Raw genomic sequence first — 18,488 nt, 5'->3', positions numbered from 1 at the left:
GCAGGTTTCTGGGGGCGATAAAATAGCTTCATGGTATAATGTACAGACAAAGGTATGGTAGGATGTGAGTACAGTGGAGGTAAACCTAGGCATTTAGTGATGATGAGAGAGATATTGTCTCTAGAAACATCATTGAAACCAGAAGATATCATAGCATGTGTGGGTGGAGGAACTGAGAGGTTGGATAAGGTATAATGAGCAGGGCTAGAGGCTCTTCAGTGAAATAAGCCAATAAACACTAACCAGAACAGCAATGGACAAGGCATATTGACATTAAGGAGAGGCATGCTTAGCCGAGTGATCAAAGGGTCCAGTTAGATAGCTAGCCGAGCCATAGGTAGCAAGCTGGTAGAAGATGGAGGAGGTCTGTTTTTAGCCACCTCGTGCGATTCCGTCTGTAGATTAGTGGGGTTCCGTGTGGTAGGGGGGGACCAGTCCAATTGGCAAAATAGTTAGTTATAGTGGCCCAAGAAAATTGTCCGATAGACCTATTCAGATAGCAGCCGATAAGACAGCTAACGATTAGCAGGCCGCAGATGGGCATTCGGGTTAAGTCGCGACGGAGGGGCCAGTTGGATAACTCCCTCGGGCAGATAACGTCGGTGGTCCAGTCGTGAAGGCCCGATGGGGTTCCGCATCGTCAGTAAAACGGGTCCGGATAGGTGATTGTAGCCCAGGAGTGGCTGATGGAACTCTTCAGCTGGCTAGCTCCGGAATAACCCAGGAGTGGCTGATGGAACTCTTCAGCTGGCTAGCTCCGGAATAATTTATGTTAACTCCGGGACCAACGTTGCCAATAGTCACTCAGGTAGCAGCTAGCTAGCTGCAAGATCCAGGTGTAAACGTCCAGAGCCTGCGGTAGAAATCCGGGGATATGGAGAGAGAATAGGTCCGGTAAGCTCTGGTCTGAGTCGCGATGTACAAAAATTGCCAATAGCTTTTCGAGCTAATGGATAGCTGAGGACCGCTAACCGTGGCTAGCTGAACTCCAACGTTAGCCAGTGAACTGGCTAACCTCTGGCTAGCTTCTGTTGTGGATTTAAGATTTGAGGTAAATAATACTTTTATTTTTTAAATTGGTGAGGCGGGTTGCAGGAGAGTGTTTTGAAGTTGAGTTTTTAGAAAAAAAATATGTAAAAAGATATGCGAAGAAAATATGTAAATATATACACTGCTCAAAAAAATAAAGGGAACACTTAAACAACACAATGTAACTCCAAGTCAATCACACTTCTGTGAAATCAAACTGTCCACTTAGGAAGCAACACTGATTGACAATACATTTCACATGCTGTTGTTCAAATGGAATAGACAACAGGTGGAAATTATAGGCAATTAGCAAGACACCCCCAATAAAGGACTGGTTCTGCAGGTGGGGACCACAGACCACTTCTCAGTTCCTATGCTTCCTGGCTGATGTTTTGGTCACTTTTGAATGCTGGCGGTGCTTTCACTCTAGTGGTAGCATGAGACGGAGTCTACAACCCACACAAGTGGCTCAGGTAGTGCAGCTCATCCAGGATGGCACATCAATGCGAGTTGTGGCAAGAAGGTTTGCTGTGTCTGTCAGCGTAGTGTCCAGAGCATGGAGGCGCTACCAGGAGACAGGCCAGTACATCAGGAGACGTGGAGGAGGCCGTAGGAGGGCAACAACCCAGCAGCAGGACCGCTACCTCCGCCTTTGTGCAAGGAGGAGCAGGAGGAGCACTGCCAGAGCCCTGCAAAATGACCTCCTGCAGGCCACAAATGTGCATGTGTCTGCTCAAACGGTCAGAAACAGACTCCATGAGGGTGGTATGAGGGCCCGACGTCCACAGGTGGGGGTTGTGCTTACAGCCCAACACCGTGCAGGACGTTTGGCATTTGCCAGAGAACACCAAGATTGGCAAATTCACCACTGGCACCCTGTGCTCTTCACAGATGAAAGCAGGTTCACACTGAGCACGTGACAGACGTGACAGAGTCTGGAGACGCCGTGGAGAACGTTCTGCTGCCTGCAACATCCTCCAGCATGACCGGTTTGGCGGTGGGTCAGTCATGGTGTGGGGTGGCATTTCTTTGGGGGGCCGCACAGCCCTCCATGTGCTTGCCAGAGGTAGCCTGACTGCCATTAGGTACTGAGATGAGATCCTCAGACCCCTTGTGAGACCATATGCTGGTGCGGTTGGCCCTGGGTTCCTCCTAATGCAAGACAATGCTAGACCTCATGTGGCTGGAGTGTGTCAGCAGTTCCTGCAAGAGGAAGGCATTGATGCTATGGACTGGCCAGCCCGTTCCCCAGACCTGAATCCAATTGAGCACATCTGGGACATCATGTCTCGCTCCATCCACCAACGCCACGTTGCACCACAGACTGTCCAGGAGTTGGCGGATGCTTTAGTCCAGGTCTGGGAGGAGATCCCTCAGGAGACCATCCGCCACCTCATCAGGAGCATGCCCAGGCGTTGTAGGGAGGTCATACAGGCACGTGGAGGCCACACATACTACTGAGCCTGATTTTGACTTGTTTTAAGGACATTACATCAAAGTTGGATCAGCCTGTAGTGTGGTTTTCCACTTTAATTTTGAGTGTGACTCCAAATCCAGACCTCCATGGGTTGATAAATTGGATTTCCATTGATTATTTTTGTGTGATTTTGTTGTCAGCACATTCAACTATGTAAAGAAAAAAGTATTTAATAAGATTATTTCTTTCATTCAGATCTAGGATGTGTTGTTTAAGTGTTCCCTTTATTTTTTTGAGCGGTATATATATATATATATATATATATATTATATATATATATACATACACACGGGACACGACAAGAGGAAGACAAAGGACGTCTGAACTGCTACGCCATCTTGGGAAAGGAATTATTAATGCAATTGCAGACAGAAGTTGACAACGGAAACATAGCACGCATGTTTCCGAGTAAGTTCTGCAAAATAAAATTAGGTCCAAGTTGCTTTAATATGCTTGCAGTCAACCCCTAGTGATGTAACTGCCTATGTCAACACCTTGTACTCGTGAGACCAAGCCCATGCATGTACAGTTATACAAACTTGCAGGAGAGAACAATAGTTATAGCTGGTTACCCTCTGGATCACTCCCTGCAGATTTCCCCGCAGGCAGCTTGGGGTTTGAACCGATAACCCGACGGTTATTGGTCTCCCTTTCTAACCTCGAAGCTACTGCCGCCCCTATTACTTTTGCTCTTTCCTCACTCCTTTGCTCAACTATTTGACCTTTCTTATGAACCCTTCGCCCCTCAAAGTATGTAATTTATTGTAGAAATATGGGTGAAACTATCCCTTAAAATCTCCTCCCGAGCGGTTAAGTGTAGCGGTTAAAGTCAGCAAGGTGGAAAAAGCAGTTAACCCCCAACAACAACTGCTCCACAGATGCCCGGAAGACGTGAATGTCGATAAAGGCAGCCCTCCGCTCCTCTGATTCAAAGGGGTTGGGTGAAATGTGGAAGACACATTTTGGTTGAATGCATTCAGTTGTGCAACTGACTAGGTATCCCCTTTCTATTTTGCAGTGGATGAGATAGACCAGGAAACGCTCTTGCTTTTGGATGACTCCACTATAGCCTGATTCATAGGGCTGGGCGGTATACCGGGGTGGCAGGTAGCCTAGTGGTTAGAGCGTTAGACTAGTAACCGAAAGGTTGCAAGATCGAATCCCCGAGCTGACAAGATAAAAATCTGTTGTTCTGCCCCTGAACAACCCACTGTTCCTAGGCCGTCATTGAAAATAATAATTTGTTGTTAACTGACTTGCCTAGTTAAATAAAGGTTAAAAAAAATACCATATATTTTACGATATACCGGTGTTAATGCGGTTTGGGTTTTTACTTTACGTTCTATAATGGTATTAGAATATTTGGTTTGTTAAATGTGATACGCTGTGTGTAACATACATTTTTATAGTTCACTTTGCTACTTGAGTCATCTCTCTCCGCTCTCCCCATGCAGCTAGTTTATTTTCTCAGCAAGTTGGGCCTAAATGTTGTTAGCCGCTAATGCTAATCCTAGGGTCACCTAGGAAATACTTATCAACACTCACTTTGGTTGTTTATTTAAAAAAAAATTAACATTGGTTTAATAGGTTGAAATGATATTTGGGCCAAATCGCCCAACCCTAAGCCTGAAATTAAAGAACATCAGACTTACACAGATCGTTGTTTTAGACTTTCCAAACTCAATAGCAACAGATACAAGAACTCTTTTATCCCACAGGTCATAAACTTTCTGAATCTGCACATGAAATGAAATGTCTATTTATTGCTGCACTTTTGCACAATGTTTGCTCCTTTTTATCGATCTTGTATGGTTTTCACTGTTTTTAATTGAATCCTACAGACGAAGAACCATATATGTGACAATTTTTCAATTTTAAGATAATCAATTATTTTTATATAATTGTGTGTACCACATTAGGTGTTTTATGGTTGACAAATAATTCACCATACTCATATCTTCCAACAACAATTGATATTTTTTTGTTATTTCAAAAAATACTTTTTTTATTGCTGTTTTAATTTTTAGAATGTGGAAAAACAGTATATCTCCAGTGATGATTTCAGTTTGTGGAAGAAGAGTATATGTGACATTTTGCATGTCACTTGTAAGATGTCCTTTTTTAACACCTGATATGATGTTTTAAGTACTTTCAAGTACAGATGCCCTTCATGTAAATAACTTAATGAAAGTGCCCTTGCACACATTCAATCTCTGGCCTGCTTGCTGAAACATGGTATTTGAAGGTTTGTTTCCGTCGTTTATTCTCCTTTGTATCCTCAGGTTTACGTCTCCGTTTCACCTCATGCTGCAATACAAATTGACAATGATAAATTCAGAATTTAATATACTGTAGCGACCCGCACAGACAGTTGTGGGTTATGTGTTAGGCTATTAGTGGGTTGTGTCGTACTTACCAGTGTTCGCGGGGTCATGCCAATCAACCTGATATCTGCCAATCACGGGATTGCCTGGAATGTTCGGATACCGGGCAGCCTGGTGGTTGGCGGAGTGGCGTGAAGGGGGGTTGGGCAGGGGGATGGAGCATTGGAAGTTAAGACCGGGTTTAGCCATTGTTCTCTCTCTTACGTCTGGGCTTCACAAGAGAAGGTCACGGTTCGTTTTGTAATGTACCTTTCATTTATTTGGCGTGGGCTACGGCCAAACAGTAGCCTGTGTTAAGTTGGGTTAATAAACCGTCCATTCGTGAACTCCATCCTCTGTCTGGACAATTGTTCCTTCATGATCTAGTCAGGTCATTACACTGGTGTCAGAAGTAAAAACGTGTATAGAAGTTAGCCAGCTAGCTGACGTCGGTGGCTAGCTATCGTGGGTGAGAACGGGGTTGAAAATGCTTCAAGGGAATCCAAAAGTGACGGTGGAGGTAGGGGACGGTTATGGCCAAGGAGGTGCGTGTGCATGGACGTCGGAGGATCTGGCTGAGGAGATCGCCAGGGCGTCGGATCCCAGAGGCCGCTTGAGGGAGGACGTTAGAGTGATGGCGGCTGAAGCGGGCATGCGTGCTTCGTCTAACGTGTTTCGCGCGGATTCTGGTGGGCGGACCGAAGGGGTGACGTCGACGCGGCGGGACGAGGAATCTGGGGCTCGGAATGTAAACAAACATGGCGGCGCCCAGCCCCCGGCTGCGTCCGTATCCGTTAAGACCCCAAAGTATTCCGGTAAGGCGGATTGGGAAGCTTTTCATGCTCAGTTTGAACTGTTAGCTCATTTTAGGGGGTGGTCGAATGAAGATAGGGCACTGCAGTTGGCTTTATGCCTGACGGATGATGCTCTGGCCTGTTTGTTATTGATTAGCCCCGAGGGACAGACGCGATTATGGTGCCTTAGTGGGAGCACTGAGGAGGCGCTATGGACAGTGTGTACAGCCCGGGCTGCTGCGCTCCGAACTGAGTAATAGACGCAGGCAGCCTGGAGAGCCTCTACGGGTGCTAGCTAATGACATTGAGAGCCTCTCTCGGCGGGCATATGCTCACATGCCCCCCTACGTGCAGAGCGAGCTAGCACGGGACCAGTTCATACAGGCGCTTTCTCCTACGGAGCTGCGCATACAGACCCAGCTGGCTCATCCTGAGTCATTGCAGATAGCCTTGGAGAGGCGGAGGGGGCTGGTGTGGGCTGGGGCTTCAGCTGGGTCTTTGGTGGGGGCGCAGGGAGGCAGACCCTCTGGGAGAGCTGGGGGGCAGAGCAGCCCAGAGCCGGAAAAGCCTGCATGCGTGGCTGATATGACAGAACTCATTCGTGCTGTGTTGCTACAGGTGGAACGAAACACGCGCCGGTGTCCCCGGGTCTGCTGGGGTTGTGGCCAGACAGGCCATCTGCGTCGAGATTGCCCCAAGTTCCCCGGAGCTCAGGGAAACGGCTCGGGGTCCGCATTGACCGGGTAGTGCGGACCCCTGGCTTTCTATCCAAACCACCACCATCTTCTTCAGGAGGAGCCCACCGGCCCAGACGGGGAAGCAAGGCTCCACTTCCCCCAGAAGCAGACGTGGGCAAGCGGACGGAGCCTGTTGTCGTGGTGGGCCGGACCTGTGTTGGGGACTTTTGTCATGTCCCTGTCACTGTGGAGGGGGTGCCCTGCTCTGCCCTGGTGGACACTGGGTCCACAGTAACCCTGGTGAGGCCAGATATTGTACCAGGTTGGATTCAGTGTGAGCCCACAACTGTGCAGCTCCGCACAGTCACAGGTGAGCTGGCACCCATGAAAGGGAAGGGAATAATGACTCTGACAGTAGGGGGCAGGACTGTGCGTCATCCCGTGTGGGTGGCGGCTGTGCAGGACCCTTGTATCCTGGGGTTGGACTTTCTTAGGAGCACAGGCTGCCAGTTAGACCTAAATGGGGGCACACTGAGCTTCCAGGGAGGGCCTGCAGTCATCATGGCCCCCCCTAATATCACATACACTCAACCCAACAAACCCTTTACTCCAACAGTTAAAGCAGCAGAGACTCATGGCTGCCCCCCCCTCCTCCACATCTGTGTGTGACTTTTCCCCAGCCCCCCTGTCACCTACGGCTGTGTGTTACATTCCCCCAGCTACCCCCACGACACAGCCCTCCGTGAGCCCGGGCCGCACCCCCCCAGCCCAGCTACCCCAGATGGGAGAGGAGAGGACACTGTCTGCAGTGAGGGAGATATGGGGGAGGAACTGTGTTGGTCTTGACCCTGAGCAGCAGGAACGGTTGTGGCAGTTGCTGTTTAATTCAGAGACAGCTTTGCGCTGAGTGAGGGAGAGGTGGGTCAGACTCATCTGGTGCAGCATGAGATCGACACAGGTGATGCTCGACCCATCAAGATGCGTCCCCGCCGTATCCCGCTGGCACGCCAGGAGGCGGCAGACAAGGCTGTGTTGGAGATGCAGCGGGCAGACTTCATCGAGCCCTCAGACAGCCCCTGGGCGGCGCCGGTTGTCATGGTTCCTAAGAAGGGGGGCAAGCTGAGGTTCTGTGCGGACTACAGGCGGCTGAATGAGGTAACCAGGAAGGACTCATACCCCATACCACGTATCGATGAGTCGCTGGACCTGGTTAGGGGGTCCTCCTGGTTCTCCTCACTAGACCTCCGCAGTGGCTACTGGCAGGTGCCCCTCTCCCCAGAGGCCAGAGCCAAAACTGCGTTCTCCACTAACAGAGGACACTGGCAGTTCAAGGTCCTGTGCTTCGGCCTGTGCAACGCTCCAGCTACTTTTGAGCGTTTGATGGACAGGGTGCTGGATGGCATCCCCCGACAGCAGTGTCTGGTATACCTCGATGACATCCTGGCCCATGGCAGCTCCTTCCAGTCAGCTCTGGTGGCGCTACGGAGTGTGCTGGAGCGGGTGGCTGCTGCAGGTCTGAAGCTCCACCCCGAGAAGTGCCACTTCATGAGGAGAGAGGTGTCCTTCCTGGGCCACCGAGTGGGGAAGGAGGGGATCAGCACCATGGAGGATAAGGTGGGGACTGGCCCACCCCCACCGACCAGCGTCAGCTGAAGAGCTTCCTGGGCCTGGCCTCGTACTACAGGAGGTTTGTACGGGGCTTCTCAAGCGTCGCTGCTCCCCTGAACCGCCTGCTGCCGAAGGACAAGGCCTTCACTTGGACAGGGGAGTGTGAGGAGGCCTTCAACACCCTCAAATGTGCACTGATCGAGGCCCCTGTGCTCGCCCCCCCTGACCTCACCTTGCCCTTTATCCTGGACACAGACGCGAGCAATGTGGGCATGGGTGGGGTGCTGGCCCAGGTGGGGCCAGAGGGGGAGAGAGTGGTGGCGTACTTCAGCAGAACATTTAACAAACATGAGCGCCGCTACTGTGTCACCCGGCGGGAGCTCTTGGCTGTTGTGGCTTCCATCAAACACTTCAAGTACTACCTGGGTGGCCTGCCATTTACTGTGAGGACTGACCACTCTGCTCTCCAGTGGCTCATGTCGTTCAGAGAACCAGAGGGGCAGGTGGCACGCCACTCCAACGCCGACGCCATGTCCCGTCGGCCCTGTACTGCGGATGGCTGCCGCCACTGTGAACAGAGAGAGGGACGGGAGAGAGCGCTGAGTGCAGAGGAGGGGGTCTGTGCCACAGTGTGTCGGGTGAGCGGCCCTGTCTGCAGTGAGCTGCAGACTGTCGACGTGGCTGAATGGGGGCAGCAGCAGGGACGGGACACAGACCTACAGCCAGTGCTACAGTGGGTAGAGGCACAAGTGAGGCCACCATGGGAAGAGGTGACAGCGCTCTCACTCGCGACCAAAGGGTTGTGGTCAAAGTTTGAGAGACTGCGGCTGGCTGATGGCGTGCTACAGCGGGCATGGAAGGAGTCAGCTACGGGAGAGGAGAGGTGGCAGGTGGTGGTCCCAAAAGCACTGCGGGAGGCGGTGCTCCAGAGTACTCATGGGGGGGTGGGGACTGGACACTTTGGGGTCACAAAAACACTCCGCCGCCTCCGTCAGGGCTTTTACTGGGGGCAGCACAAGAGGGATGTGGAGGACTTTTGCCGCCGCTGAGACAACTGCACAGCGAGAAAGGGCCCCCCAGGCCGCTCTCATGCTCAGCTCCAACAGTTCCCAGTGGGGGCTCCCATGGAGAGGGTGGGAGTGGATGTAGTTGGGCTGTTCCCCACCACAGACAGTGGAAACCGCTGGGTGCTCACAGCTATGGACTATTTCACAAAATGGCCTGAGGCCTATGCTCTGCCTGACCAGGAGGCAGAGACCATCGTCGACGCCCTGACAGCGGGGATGTTCAGCAGGTTTGGAGCTGCGGTGTCCATCCACAGCGACCAAGGCAGAAACTTTGAGTCCCGTGTGTTCGCCACCATGTGTGAGAGGCTGGGTATGCACAAGACCCGCACTACTCCTCTCCATCCTCAAAGTGATGGCCTTGTGGAGCGCTTCAACAAAACGCTTGGACAGCAGCTGGCCATCGTCTCTGCCAAACACCAGCGTGACTGGGACAAGCACCTACCTATGGTCCTCATGGCATGCCGTTCCGCTGTCCAAGACTCCACCTCCTGCACGCCTGCCCTCCTCATGCTGGGGAGAGAGATCCGCACCCCTGCGGAGATGGCGTTTGGTCGTCCCCTGGATAGCCCTCATGTTCCCCCGGGGCCGGAGTATGCCCGGAGACTCCAGGACCGCCTGGAGACAGCCCACAACTTCGCCAGAGAGCAGCTGGTGAATGCAGGTGTGAGGCAGAAGAGGAACTATGACGTGCACACCCGAGGAAGGCACTTTGTGGCTGGGGAGCTGGTCTGGGTCTACAGCCCCCTAAGGAAAAAAGGCAGATGCCCCAAGTTGGACAGTCACTGGGTGGGGCCCTGCAGCATCCTGGAGAGGGTAGGGGAGGTTGTGTACCGGGTGCAGCTTCCTTCCAGGGGGAGAAAGGTGGCACTGCACCGGGACAGGTTAGCCCCATACAGAGGGGCCGCTTCTCCCCAAACCGCAGGGACCCCCACAATTCCCCTCTCTGGCAAGGACATTCTCCAGGCACCCACCCCCAGGGGCCGTCGACAAGGCTCCAGACGGCCCACTCCCCCTGTCTCCCTCCCTGTGTCACCGCGTGGTTCCCCGGTGCCACGGACTGTATTCCCCGTTCCCGCTTCCTTGTCCCCCATATCCCTTCCTTCATCCCCTGGGTCCCAGAGGGGCAGCTCCCTGCCACGGATGGAGCCCCCTGTTTCACATCTGGACACTCTGTGACCATCACGGCCACGCAGGCAAAGGAGACCTCCGGGTCGCTTCAGAGACTTTGTTTGTTCCCTCGGGGACGAGGGACTTTGTGGTGGGGGGGCTGTGTAGCAACCCGCACAGACAGCTGTGGGTTATGTGTTAGGCTATTAGTGGGTTGTGTCATACTTACCAGTGTTCGCGGGGTCATGCCAATCAACCTGCTATCTGCCAATCACGGGATTGCCTGGAATGTTCGGATACCGGGCAGCCTGGTGGTTGGCGGAGTGGCGTGAAGGGGGGTTGGGCAGGGGGATGGAGCATTGGAAGTTAAGACCATGTTAAGCCATTGTTCTCTCTCTTACGTCTGGGCTTCACAAGAGAAGGTCACGGTTCGTTTTGTAATGTACCTTTCATTTATTTGGCGTGGGCTACGGCCAAACAGTAGCCTGTGTTAAGTTGGGTTAATAAACCGTCCATTCGTGAACTCCATCCTCTGTCTGGACAATTGTTCCTTCATGATCTAGTCAGGTCATTACAATACTGTAGCACATTCAGGGTATTGCTTGATCAGGACCTCCATCTTTCACACACTCCCAACCTATACACAAAATGACTTTGTATTGCACCATTGTGTAACACTGCACTTTTAGAGTTCATGTACGTATCATTACTGTCAAAGTTAAACTATGCAAGTGTTCAATATAGCTATTATAATAATAGGCGTTTTGTCTTATTTCTAACCTGTTCTAAGCCGGAGAGAATCAACGCTTGTTGTTTCTCGTATGGGACAGTGTAGAAACTGTTGAACAGATGCAGCTTGCGCTCATCAGTCAACTTTCCACAATCCTTTCTGCACGTCGTGGAACACGCTCTTCCCTGCAGGATAGAGTGTAACGTTACATATAACTAGCTAGCTACTGTAGCCATGTCGAATCATCTGGTGGATGGAGAAAAAGTACCTAGCTATGTTTCTTCTAGAATCTAGCAATAACATTTGTAACGATAATGTATAAATTAGTAGCCGACGAACTTTAGCTAATATGTTTTCTCTATAGTTACAAATTAGACAACCCAGAACATACATGTTAGTTACTGTACTCTATAGCTAGCTATTGTTTGATTGTTTGATATACGGTTCTTCCGCATTTCTTGACCCTTACGATTTGTATAGGGTTTTCCCGCATCCCGTAAGATCTTCCTTTGCCTGTCTTTCCATTCTTTTAGTTTTGTTTTACGTTTTTTTCCCACATTTCGGCGATTTTCATCAGCAGCAGAAAAGTTGTACGCTTGTCCGTCCATTCTGAGTGGTGCACATAAACGGTTATTCCACGAGAGCCTATCTTTTAAAATGATTGTTAATTAGCGCGTGGAAAGCTTGTGAAACCGGTTCACTATAGAAAAAGGGTGTCCAATAATGATTTTTCATGTATATCTCTCTCTTTTTTTTTTTAATGTCACATATATGGTTCTTCGTCTGTAGGATTCAATTGTTGAACCATGACTGCACAACACATTTCCCAATTGGGACAATAAAAATAACTTAAACTTCACTATTCTGTTAACGCCACCTTTTTTTATACACAAAAGGAGGTCCTCAGGACCCATATATTAATACATAGGACCCTGGACACACCAAGCTTGAGCAGTAGCCGGGTCTTGCTAGGTATATGTTGAAAGATTGGTTGTGTATTTTGAAAACTGATTGTTAAAAATAATTAACTGAGTACTTTGTGCTCACAACAGAGTCAAATGTGAGAGGGCTGACCTCACCTGTCTGGAAAGGAGGCTGTTTGTTAATGCAATATTCACTCCTAGATTGTGAGACAGGGTTTGATTGGTTCTCTCAAATGTTTTTTTTTCCTCAGAGGTTGAGACGTCTCAGACCTCTCATTGTTTGGATTTGAAAATCCAAACATTATAATAGAAGGGGGTGGTGCTCGGAGGCTGAGTGTGGCTCTGTGTGTGGGTGTTTGAGTGAGAAAGACAGAGGAGAGCCAAGCAGTAAGCACAGCCCCCTTCATTATGCCGACAACATCAAAGAGCCATTCCAGAATGAGGTTAGGGGGACTTCGAGAGTTAGGTGTTAGCTAAAATAACAATTAACTGCAATGGAAAAGTAATTGTTTGTCTGCTTTATTTCAGATTGCACAGGACTTCTCCATTTTACACCCAGACTGCTCGGGGAAACTCACTGTGAATTGGATCGCGGTCTTCAAGGACAAAAAACTTTGCCTCGCCAGCCGAGAGAACAAGGCCCAAGATCTTGTCTAGGAAGTGCAGGTATAGTTTGAAGTCACCCTGCTGGTGGTGCCTCAGACGATCATTCATTTTTAGTCTGAAACAATCAAGTTATTCCCTAAACATCTTCTCTCCAGATACACAAGGTGACATCGCTTTAAGACTTCTGCCAGTAGTCCTCTCAACACCAGTGTACAAGATTGGCAGGAAGACATTCCGACCCAGATTCCAAAAGACCAGAAAGTCCTTCATTGACTTGCAGCCTGTACATTTAAATAGTGGATTGGCATAGAGAGATTGATAGGGAAATTAGATGATACCATTTGTAAACCTTGAATCAAAAGACCAGCATTCCAAAATATGTTATGCATAACTGCACACTCCAATACATTGTTGTGTAAATGAACCTATGAGCCTCAGGCCCAAATGAATGGAAGATGTAGGCATCAAACAGCGATTGGGTGTTTATATTGATGTGTAAATGGCAAAAACAAAAATATAAACGCAACGGCAACAATTTCAAAGATTTTACAGAGTTACAGTTCATATAAGGAAATCAGTCAATTAAAAAAAAATGCATTTGTCCCTAATTTATGGATTTCACATGACTGGAGATACAGATATGCATCTGTTGGTCACAGATAACTTAGGTAGGGGCGTGGATCAGAAAACAAGTCAGTATTTGGTGTGACAACCATTTGCCTCATGCAGCGAGATATCTTCACATAGAGTTGATCAGGCTGTTGATTGTGGCCTGTGGAATGTTTTGATGAGGCTGTTGTTTGTGGCCTCCTTGTCACATTCCTCTTTAATGGCTGTGTAAAGTTGCTGGATATTGGCAGCAATTGGAATACGCTGTCGTACACGTCGATCCAGAGCATCCCAAACATGCTCAATGGGTGACATGTCTGGTGAGTATGCAGGCCGTGGAAGAATTGTGTACAGATCCTTGCGACATGGGGCCATGCATTATCATGCTGAAACATGAGGTGTTGGCGGCGGATAAAGGGCACGACAATGTGTCTCAGGATCTCGTCACGGTATCTCTGTGCATTCAAATTGCCATCGATAAAATGCAATTGTGTTTGTTGTCCGTAGCTTATGCCTGCTCATACCATAACCCCAACCGCCACCATGGGGCACCACACGACGTCATACACACTATCTGCCATCTGCCCAGTACAGTTGAAACCAGGATTCATCTGTGATGAGCACACTTATCCTGCATGCCAGTGGCCATTGAAGGGGAGCATTTGCCCACTGAAGTTGGCTACGAAGTCGATATGCAGTCAGGTCAAGACCCTGGTGAGAACAATGAGCACGCAGATGAGCTTCCCTGAGACGGTTTCTGACAGTCTGAGCAGAAATTCTTTGGTTGTGCAAACCCACAGTTTCTGGATAAGTATCTTGTCTTGTATGTAGTGCGACAAGTGACAGGAATAAGTGTTTGTGTTCCTGTGAATTAATAGATCAATCGATGGATGAGCCATGAGTGTCTCCCTGATTCAGACGGGTTGGGTTCAATGCAGAAGACACATTTTGGTTGAATGCATTGAGTTGTGCAACTGATAAGATATCCCCTTTCCTTTCATATTGCAATATTAATGTGCTCTTAACACTAGAACTGCTAAAGCAGTCATTTTGACTGCTCATGAATTGAACGTTTTTATTGCTCTGTCATTTTTAAAGTCATCACCCCCTCCGTCCTTAACTTTTCCTAAATAAGTCTATGACACACTGCCATTGTTCGAATCTTAATATCACAAACTGGAGTTATAACCAGTTTAATGAGGTACATTTTTTTATGGTTATCCACATTTGCCCCTCTTTCTCCTGACAGTAGGGCCTGCTCCACTCCTTTTCGAAACAGTGGATTGTGCTGTGCCCAGTTGATAATCACCTCAATAAGTGCCTTGAAACTGAACCTAACCAAAAAATTATTTTATACATAAAACATATTAAATAAATGAAGTAAAGTATGATGGGGAGAATGGATGAGTTGATGAGCGGGGGGAGGCAAACGATGCATAATTATGTAATCACCAATTGTGAATGAAGAAAAAGGCGTGCCTAGGGCTGTGGTTGTCACGAAATTTCGTCAGCCGGTGATTGTCAAGCAAATACAGTAACTGTCAGACTCACAGTAATTTACCGTTAATTAACATAAATACATTTAGCATCTCCTGGCTTCCACACACACTACAAGCCACTGATGCAGACCTTTTGGAACATCTACATTTTAAAAAGTAATAAATCCATGTAGTATAGCCTACACCTTCCCAATAAATCCATTATTTATTTTAGACCGGTCTAAAGAAGCATGATATGAGAAAAATGTAGTCTATTTCAGAAGAACAGAATAGCATACTCTGAGTTGTCCTGAGGTCTGGGCTTTGCCAAATGGCTGTGGGCTACATTAGTTATTTTAGCAGACAAGATTTGCTCATAATCCCATGGCATTATTTTATAGTATGAAGAATACAATATAAATATTTTCTCCAAAGGATTTGAGGGAGTGCGCACATGCAGCTATTCTGTGTTGAGAGGTTAACACATAAATAGCTAATTCTATTTGCTTAATTTAGAGTTATTAATGTAACGTTAGCTGTTCTACAAACGTTGGGCTATATGTTTTGATATTTAATACACTGTAAGGCTGCATGATGTGACTCCAATGATGATTTGAAAAAAGTTGCTAGAAAGGCATGAGCTCAGCTTTGTTTTTTTGCCAGGCTGTACACACTTCATTAGTCTCTCATTCACAATTTGACAAGCACTTGATAATGCCTCGAATTTCCCGACTGCATCCCCTTTGTCACTATAATCCACCCTAAAGAAAATCCATGCCTTTTGCGGCCATTGGCCGTTGTGCTCCTGGCCCGGATTGCTGCGTTATGCCCTTCTCCCTGAGTGCTGCCACTCACTCACATGGCTCTCCATCACGTAATCGGATCTTTCTCACAGGCTACAAGTGAAGACTATGCGCGTCCTTATGCAATACCTAGGTGGATATTGAAGATATTGGAAGAACTGTCCACATTTACTTTCGACAGCCAACAAGATGAGTAGGCCTAACAAACAGCAGAAGCACTAGCCTATATCAATCTACGATCCCCCATTGTACAAAAGTCGACCTATTCTATTCTGTACGAGAAATAAATATTCCAAACAGTCTGGGACAGTTGTGGGATGCAATAGATCCCAAATTAATACAACCACTAGCATTCAACTTTTTTACGCAATGTGGCTGACGCAACAGATCAGAACATTTAGCTTAAAATGTTGCTAAACTATTTCTTCAAATTATTAGTGCAGCAATGCACAAATGGCAGTAGGCTATAAGCGCAAATGTTCCATTAGCAGGAAAACACCATTATCAAAAGTGACACCAAATGCAATTATGCATGTAATGCTTTTATTATAAAAGGTGCATTTTTTACGGTGAGAATTATCGTCCCCAAACTTGAAACTCATGCGCTACTTATGGATGCCAGTTAGTCTCTAAACCCCGTATAAAGTGGATTAATGTGCTTAATTTTAAGAAGTTATTTTGCAACTTTAGTTGTGATACAAAACATATAGGCCTATGGGCTAGGCTACATGAGGTGTGCGACTATGATTTTTGAAAGAAAAGCACATTTTTTTTGTTCATTAAAATAACATCAAATTAATCAGAAATACAGTGAAGATATTGTTAATGTTGTAAATTACTATTGTAGCTGGAAACGGCAGATTTTTTATGGAATATCTACATATGTGTACATAGGCCCATTATCAGTAAACATCACTCCTGTGTTCCAATGGCACGTTGTGTTAGCTAACCCAAGTTTATCATTTTAAAAGCCTAATTGATCATTAGAAAACCCTTTTGCAATTATGTTAGCATAGCTGAAAACTGTTGTTCTGATTAAAGAAGCAATAAAACAGACCTTCTTTAGACTAGTTGAGTATCTAGAGCATCAGCATTTGTGGGTTTGATTACAGGCTCAAAATGGCCAGAAACAAAGACTTTCTTCTGAAACTCGTCAGTCTATTCTTGTTCTGAGAAATGAAGGCTATTCCATGTGAGAAATTGCAAAGAAACGGAAGATCTCATACAATGCTGTGTACTACTCACAGAACAGAACAGCGCAAATTGGCTCTAAGCAGAATAGAAAGGAGTGGGAGGCCCCGGTACCACTTAAGACAGACTGTCTCATGCACGCATGCTTTGCACATCATGTTCAGCTGAGGCTTTAGTCTGATGTTTGGACTGTTTGGTTCATGAAATAATATAAATGAATTTTAATAATCAATCCTATCTTATGAAATAACATACTAGGCCAATAGGGCTTTGTTTCAATTTGCTATACATGTTTTAATTTCTATGTACAATGCTCTGACGTGTTGTATGTTCTGAAATTCAGGCAATACAAATTCATTATTTGAAATTCAACATTGTATCTTGATTGTGTGTAGGAAAAGGAAGAGGGTGGGATGGTAGAGAAATCAAAAATATATAAGAAAAATTGAAATTAGGATTACACTGAAAATAACCCAAGGATTACAGAAAAAAATACCCAACTGGGTTGAATTAACCCAATGCTGTGTTTTGCCAATCTTGACCCAGTGCTGGGTTATCGAAATGACCCAAAATGTTATCAGTATGCACATTTTGTTGTGTGTTTTCTGATTGTTTCGGCACTAGTTCTGAACTGGGTTTCATTGAGTTTTTGTTTGAATTATTTCACATTTGTTAGTTATCTTTAAAAAAAAATGTATGTATCTTTAAAAAAAAATGTATATATATATATATCAGTTGTATCCAATTGGTGGTAGTAGTTACAGTCTTGTCTCATCGCTTGCAACTCCCATACAGACTCGGGAGAGGCGAAGGTCGAGAGCCATGCGTCCTCCGAAACACAACCCAACCAAGCCACACTGCTTCTTGACACAATGCACATCAAACCCGGAAGCCAGCCACACCAATGTGTCGGAGGAAACGCCGTGCACCTGGCGACCTGGTCACTGTTAGTTATCTTTTAAACTTGGTTGAAATCTACTGCTCAGTTATCACTCGTCTCATGTAAATAACTCTGTAGTTGTCCCTTTAAACATCCTAAGGTCAACATCCCCATATTGTTCACATTTCTTTCATGTAAAATGGTGTAGCTTCATAAAGATTAGACCATTTATTTGGGAAATATCCAGTCTTTGCTCTTTTCTTCCTTACCATGATGATGATTTCAAGTTATCTTGGATTTATTTTATTTGTTAAGACATTGAATACGTGTTTAATATATTTAAACATTTTGTGTTTGGTTTTTTCTCTGAGAAGTTCATTTAAAGTCATATGTGATTTGGTTTATGTAGATAAAACATTTCAATGTTGTTAACACACATTAACCACAAACATGATCTGATTTGCATATTGATTGTTAGTTTGCGACAAATTTGCATCAAACAGTAGAATGTTCACCACAAGTTTACCAGAATTGTTTGGCAGTAGTTCACACGTTGCCGCAAATTTACCGCAACAGTTTGCCAAAAAAACTCATTTACATGTGAAAATATGAGCTTGCCGCAAATTTACCACAACAGTTTGCCACAAAACTCATTTGCATGTGAAAATATGAGTTTGCTGCAAATTTACAACAAATTGAGAAAAGGTTTGCCACAACTGTTTACCAGAAGCCTGTTTTTTTTTTCCGGTAAGGCACCTACGGCTGCAAATATTGAGGCGGCTTATTTTAATGCTTACCCAATAAAAATTCAAAAAATAACTTTCTTTTTTTTTTTTTTTTTACATTGCGCACATGTAAGACTACACATCATGAAATATATTGAGACAAATTAGACAGTAGCCTACAAGTAGCAAAATATAACTCAATTTATTGAACATGAAAGGTATTTCAATATGATTGAAATAGGCCTATAGAGCCTACTGTAATTATATTTGAATGCAGTCCTCTTGGTTTTAATTTCTTTATTTGGATCCCCATTAGCTTTTGCCGAGGCAGTAGCTACTCTTCCTGGGTCTACAACACACAAACAAGTACCAAAACACTGACAGACAAGGAAAGTCACAACTTGCTTCCATCCAGCCACAA

The 18,488-nt window shown here is 46.5% G+C and overlaps 1 long non-coding RNA gene across 1 annotated transcript; it reads left to right on the top strand.

The window, feature by feature from the left end:
* Positions 1 to 12,307: 12,307 nt before the first annotated feature.
* On the top strand, positions 12,308 to 18,161 carry LOC106613632 (uncharacterized). Its single transcript, XR_001330530.3, has 2 exons — positions 12,308 to 12,441; positions 17,258 to 18,161. It is a non-coding gene; the product is annotated as an uncharacterized LOC106613632 (long non-coding RNA).
* The last annotated feature ends 327 nt before the right edge of the window (positions 18,162 to 18,488 follow it).

This window comes from Salmo salar, chromosome 10, assembly GCF_965601325.2.
Source record: "Salmo salar chromosome 10, fSalSal1, whole genome shotgun sequence".
Taxonomy (NCBI): Eukaryota; Metazoa; Chordata; class Actinopteri; order Salmoniformes; family Salmonidae; genus Salmo; species Salmo salar.
The sequence above is the reverse complement of the archived record's forward strand: the minus strand, read 5'-3'. Positions and strand labels throughout refer to the sequence as shown.